The 6,000-nt window shown below is 43.4% G+C and overlaps 1 long non-coding RNA gene across 1 annotated transcript in view; it reads left to right on the top strand.

Annotated features, from left to right (window-relative positions):
• Positions 1 to 1,059: 1,059 nt before the first annotated feature.
• LOC135099406 (uncharacterized) overlaps positions 1,060 to 6,000 on the top strand; it is a 41,632-nt gene continuing 36,691 nt past the window's right edge. The window contains exons 1-2 of the long non-coding RNA XR_010267893.1: positions 1,060 to 1,074; positions 2,808 to 2,996. This is a non-coding gene — a long non-coding RNA (uncharacterized LOC135099406). The remainder of the gene's footprint in view (positions 1,075 to 2,807; positions 2,997 to 6,000) is intronic.

The raw sequence follows: 6,000 nt of genomic DNA, 5'->3' as shown, positions 1-6,000 counted from the left end.
GAGTGAAGGACGGCCCGAGTCAACCACGGCCCGAGTGTGGTTCACCACCAGCTGTGGCCGGCCCAAGTCGCGCCAACACAACAACCGAGTGCTCGTCTGGCGGTGAAACTATCAACCGGCTATCTGCATTGTTGAGTGATTTAATTGAAAAACTCGACAATAACCCAGTACGGGAAGATGAGCCTTACGATAACTGTGAAAATATTCGTGGCCTTCATGACATTTCCTCGTCTGAGGAAGACGCCACAGTAAATTCAGTGGGTTTGCTTGACCCTTAGGATGAACTGGACACGTTCCACTCCATGCCTGCGTCCCAAGACTGTGATGAGGTTGATTTTCTTAAGGCATTAGGGGAATTCTCAGGTCTTTTCCATAGTGAGGAACAGAAAGGAGAGCCTCTCTCTGAGCGTTTGGCCTCCATCCTGAACTTGAGTTTGAGACGTCGACCCTCCGCTGAAGGTATAAAATCTACTTGTGAAAAAATCAAGCTCCCAAGCAATGTGCCAAACCTAAAAGTTCCGGTGACCAACGCTGCTGTTTCCAAAGCGATGAGTTTTGGTGGAAAATTGATTGACGCCAAGCTTACTCAAACTAATGGCCTGATCTCAAAAGCTTTAGTTCCTATTGCATATTGTGCATAAGCGATATCGGGGAAAAGAAAGGAAAAAATATAAATTCATACTTAGATGGACTAAACATGAGTCTTAGACTGCTTTCCTCTGTTATTAATTACATTAATCAACTACGGAAAGAAGTTGCACGGCTCCATGTTCACGACTCTGCCTTGGCCGAGCTTTGCAAGTGGGAGTATGAGGTTGGACAAGATGCTCTTTTTCCGTTTGATGTGACTAAGAAATGCGAGGAAATACATAAAACAAAGAAACTGGGAAGGCCTACATACCGTCCTTACAAGTCTTCTGGGAGGAGGTATGCTTCAAACAAGCAAACTAGGCGGCCCTATCAGGTTTCCTCGTATTCTCGGCTACATAACCAGCCAAGGCCTTTTTTAGGCCAGAAGCATCCCCAGGGGAGAGGGATGCATTTACCAAAACTCCACCAATAAGCCACCCCAGGGTGAGTACTGTTTTACCCCCAATGATTAATACTCCAGATAATTTTAAGGGAGGTAAAATTTTTTATGCCAGTTCAGTATGGGGATCACTCACAAAGGACATTTTTATTCACAATGTGGTACATGGTAAATTTCTGGATTTCGCCAGTCTACCCAGCCAGAATAATCCACCTAGCCCTTTGAAATTGTCAACGGCTGATAGCCATGCCCTGGATATTGCTCTTTCATTGTTCCTTAAACAACAAATAATTGAACGATGTGAGCCAGAGAAGCATGGGTTCTTTTCTAATGTGTTCCCTATTACTAAAATTGACGGTACTACTAGAGTCATCCTCAACCTCAAGGAACTTAATAATCATATTACTCATATCCATTTTAAATTAGATACTCTAAAGGATGTGATACAGTTAATTCATCCACACTGTTTTTTCATTACCATGAATCTTAAAGATGCTTATTTTTCAGTTTTTGTTAAGCCAGAGGATAGAAAATGGTTACAGTTTATGTGGAAAGATCAGTTCTTTCGTTTCACTTGTCTACCACAAGGTTTGACGTCAGCCCCTCGTATTTTTACGAAATTACTGAAGCCTGCCCTATCGCATCTTAGAAAACGTGGAATATTGGTCGTATTTTTACGAAATTACTGAAGCCTGCCCTATCGCATCTTAGAAAACGTGGAATATTGGTTGTATGCTATCTGGATGACTGTATTTTCATTGCAGAGTCGGAAGAGGAATTAACAAGGGATGCACACTATGCCATGCAGTTTTTTGACTCTTTGGGGCTCACGATAAATGTAAAGAAATCAGTTCTGGAACCCACACAGGAAATTACTTTTCTTGGGGTTGTGCTGAACTCTGTTGCTATGACGGCCGCTTTGCCTCCTGTTAAGAAAGACCGCATAAAGACGCAAGGTCGGTTTCTATTGAAGGGGGAAGTTACCTTGCTTGACTTGTCCTCTTTCATTGGTTTGGCCGTGGCCTCGGATCCTGCTATAGAATTGGCCCCACTTAGATACAAATATCTCGAAATTTTTCGTAACAGAACTTGCCAGATACCATGGAAATTATATAATTCAAAAATTATTCTGGATGATCATGCCCGGGAATTAATCCAATGGTGGATTGAAAGTGTAGATTATCAGGTTAAATCATTACGATCCTCTTCCCCCCAACTGGTTATGTTCTCGGATGCTTCCCTGACAGGTTGGGGTGCAGTCATGGGAGACGTTAAGACAGGTGGTCACTGGGCGTATAGGGAGTTGGATCATATCAACTGCTTAGAATTAAAAGCCATTCTCTTGGGTTTAAAGTCCCTTTGTAAAGATATCAGGGGAACACATATCCGCCTTCGCTCGGATAATTCCACTACAGTTGCCTGTATTGAACGTTGTGGTAGTAGTAAACCTTACCTTAATTCATTAATTGAAAACAAATTTTTGCATGGGCTGAGTCAAGGGGGATTACCCTATCGGCACAGTATGTAAAAGGGTTACGTAATGTTGAAGCAGACAGAGTCCAGAGTTACGAATTTGGATGGTGAATGGATGTTACACCCTCGTGTTTTCAATAGACTTTGCCAACTTTTTTATACACCGGATGTGGATCTCTTTGCTACACGAATTAATGCACAAGTGCCTGCCTACGTCTCCTGGAAACCAGATCCATCTGCCACACATTAATGCCTTCACACTGCCCTGGTCAAATGGAAATTTTTACGCTTTCCCGCCTTTCAGGATCATCTCAAGAGTCTTGAAGAAACTCCAAGAAGACGAGGCATCAATACTGATGATATTCCCACTGTGGCCGACCCAGTTTTGGTTCCCCAAAGCTCTCCAGCTAATGGCAGCAGTTCCCGTTCTTCTCCCCAAAAATTCCCTAGTTCTTCCACAACATCCTACTCAACGCCATCCACAGGCTCAGAGGTTGGTGTTAACGGCAGCGATTTTATCAGGGAATCGTACGGAAATCAAGGCTTTTCGGCAGAGGTTGCCCAATTTCTCCTTACGTCATGGAGAGATAGCACAAAATCACAATATGGGCCACCTCTCAGACGCTGGATGTCTTTTTGCATCTGCAGGGAAATTGATCCATTTCATCCACCTTTGAATATATTTCTCCAATATTTGTTGTCAGAATTTAGGAGTGCAAAAGGGCGAAGCTACAGCTCAATGAACACCATAAGATCAGCCATCTCTACCGTAGCCAGTATTAATGACCGGCCGGCAGGACAACATCCCTTAGTGACCAGATTTATGAAGGCAGTTTTTAGGGAAAGACCAGCTTTTCCCCGATGCCGTATTACCTGGGACCCTAAATTAGTCTTGGATCACTTGACAAGTTTAGGGCAAAATAAGGATTTATCACTCATTCAACTTTCCAGAAAACTGGCAATTCTTATGCTATTATCGACTGGTCAACGAGGACAAACGTTACACTTACTTGACACTAGAAACATGACTGTCTCAGAGTCCAGAGTTATTTTTAGGATAGGGGATCCACTTAAAACTTCGAGGCCAGGTGACCATTTGTCCGAGTTGAGTTTTAATGCCTATCCCCATGATGAAAAGTTATGTGTTGTTGCCACAATAGTGAATTACCTTAGTAGAACAAAATCCATACGCGGGGAAATCACGGGATTTTTTATAACAACAAAACCTCCAATAAAATTAGCTTGTAGCAACGCATCATCACCACCCCTACAAATTTACGTACATGCATACATACCTTCTCTGTTCAAAATTACACATTGAACTTAAGCTTCAACATTTAGTGACATTTATTAACGCAGAGGTTCTTAACTGAGCAAAAATATAAAGACACTAATAAGAGCAACGACTACTTATTTTGCTGCCATTATCTTTCGAAATTAGAGCATGGACTTACGCTACAACATTCTGTTAAACTCAGGAAGCCAAGGCAGTGGAAAGGTGAATGGCGTCATCAACCTTCATCAATTTCTCACGTGTGTTTAGCGTAGTACCTTATGGCATTTCCTTGGGACGACCTGTTCACCTTATGGTAACACGTTAATTATTCTATTTCATCCGCAGGAGCTGTGTTCGGAAATAGCGGTGATTTACATTTACTGAAAGAGGGAGAAAAGATCACCTCGGAATGAGGAAGATTGTTCACTTATTCGCGGTCTAATTGTTCTGTAGCTGTGGTTAGGTTTGGCTGGTCAGGTCAGGAGTCTGTAGGCGTTGGTTGGACGCGAATACACAGTTATTGAGGTGATTAAAAGTACTCCTGTAAAATGCTACGTGGCATCATCAAAGCGAGGGAGGAGGGAGGAAGGGGGGGAGCGAGCCCGAGCGACCTTGAAAACAGCTGAGAGATGATGCCACGTAGCATTTTACAGGAGTACTTTTAATCACCGCAATAATGTTGTATAATGCTTATCGGTAAATTGCATGCTTTTTAACACCTCCGTTGCTCCGTGTTGCCTGCTGCCACCACCCCTCCCCAATCTCTCTCTCTCTCTCTCTCTCTCTCTCTACGATTGCCACAAAGCATCACGCACTCATCCCTTCCCTCCAATACCTCAAACATTCCCTCGTCCCGCCACATACAACCACACTGCTCGCCGTCTAGTCTACACTCACGTATAACAAAATAAAAGGCGAATAGAACACAGTAAAGAATGCAATTTGCACCGACGTAAAGTGATGGAGATTCCCCGAGGACGCTAATGAAGTCTTATTACTCATCCACTCAGCTGGGTAACTCGCTGAAGGGGGGAAGGAATTAACTAAGGAACCCACCCACACACAAACACTCGCCCACACACACACAAACACACACTCACACACACACAAACACACACACACACACACACACACACACACACACACACACACACACACACACACACACACACACACACACACACACACCACGAAGCAAATATTCTCTCACCTCTCAGCAAAGACTGGCCCTCACAAAAAGTTTGTTTCAACCTTCGTGCGAGAAGTAGTAATGCAGAAGTTCATTCCTGTATGCCCAAAAGTATTGAGTAATGGTACAAGGTGTAGTGTAGTGCTGCTTGGAGCGGATTTGTCGGTTCAGGTTAACACGATATCCTGCCCGGAGAGAGCATTCCTGAGCACCCTTGCTGGCGCCCTCTGGCAGTGTGTCAGTGAGGACACTTGGCGAGGACAATGCACCGTTTTTTGGAAAGGAAAGTGGAATGTTCAGGTAACTCTGCATGCCGAAGTGAATACTGAACGTGTGCTTACGTTTGTTGCTCCTCAGTAATCACCCACGCCGGTGCGGCGGCCGAGGCGCGCTGCTCTACTGCTTTAAACGTGGCTTAGGGAAGTGGCCTGAATCTCCCCAAATAAGACACGTACAAAAATATCAAATGCAATGAAAGCTCAGTGGATACACACACACTTCACTGCCTAATACCGTACCTCACAATTTTATATAATGAATTTTATTTGGGACTCAGTAATCATGTTGTTAGTGCTGGAACATTAGGGAGTTTAAAGAGAAGATAACACGGGTTTATGGATGGGAATAATAGATGGAAATAGGTAGGTATATTTGATACAGGGACTGCCACGTGTAAGCCTGGTCCCTTCTTGCAGCTTCCCTTATTTCTTATGTTCTTATATACCATTTAAGTACTCACACACACACACACACACACACACACACACACATGTATCAGAGAGAGAGAGAGAGAGAGAGAGAGAGAGAGAGAGAGAGAGAGAGAGAGATTAATACCAAGACCACCTGGTAATATAATCGCACACTAATAGAATTCCGGGCAATACGCAATAAGTTCATTACTCCCTTATTAAATATAGCGCCTCCTACAAGGCGAGGCAACACACACACACACACACTAGTAATAGTAGTAGTAATAGTAGTAGTAGTGGTATTAGTTGTTGTTGTTGTGTTAGTAGCACCATATCATATTAA

This window comes from Scylla paramamosain, unplaced genomic scaffold (genome assembly GCF_035594125.1).
Source record: "Scylla paramamosain isolate STU-SP2022 unplaced genomic scaffold, ASM3559412v1 Contig126, whole genome shotgun sequence".
NCBI classification, from domain to species: Eukaryota; Metazoa; Arthropoda; class Malacostraca; order Decapoda; family Portunidae; genus Scylla; species Scylla paramamosain.
This window is presented reverse-complemented; position numbering and strand designations above follow the sequence as displayed.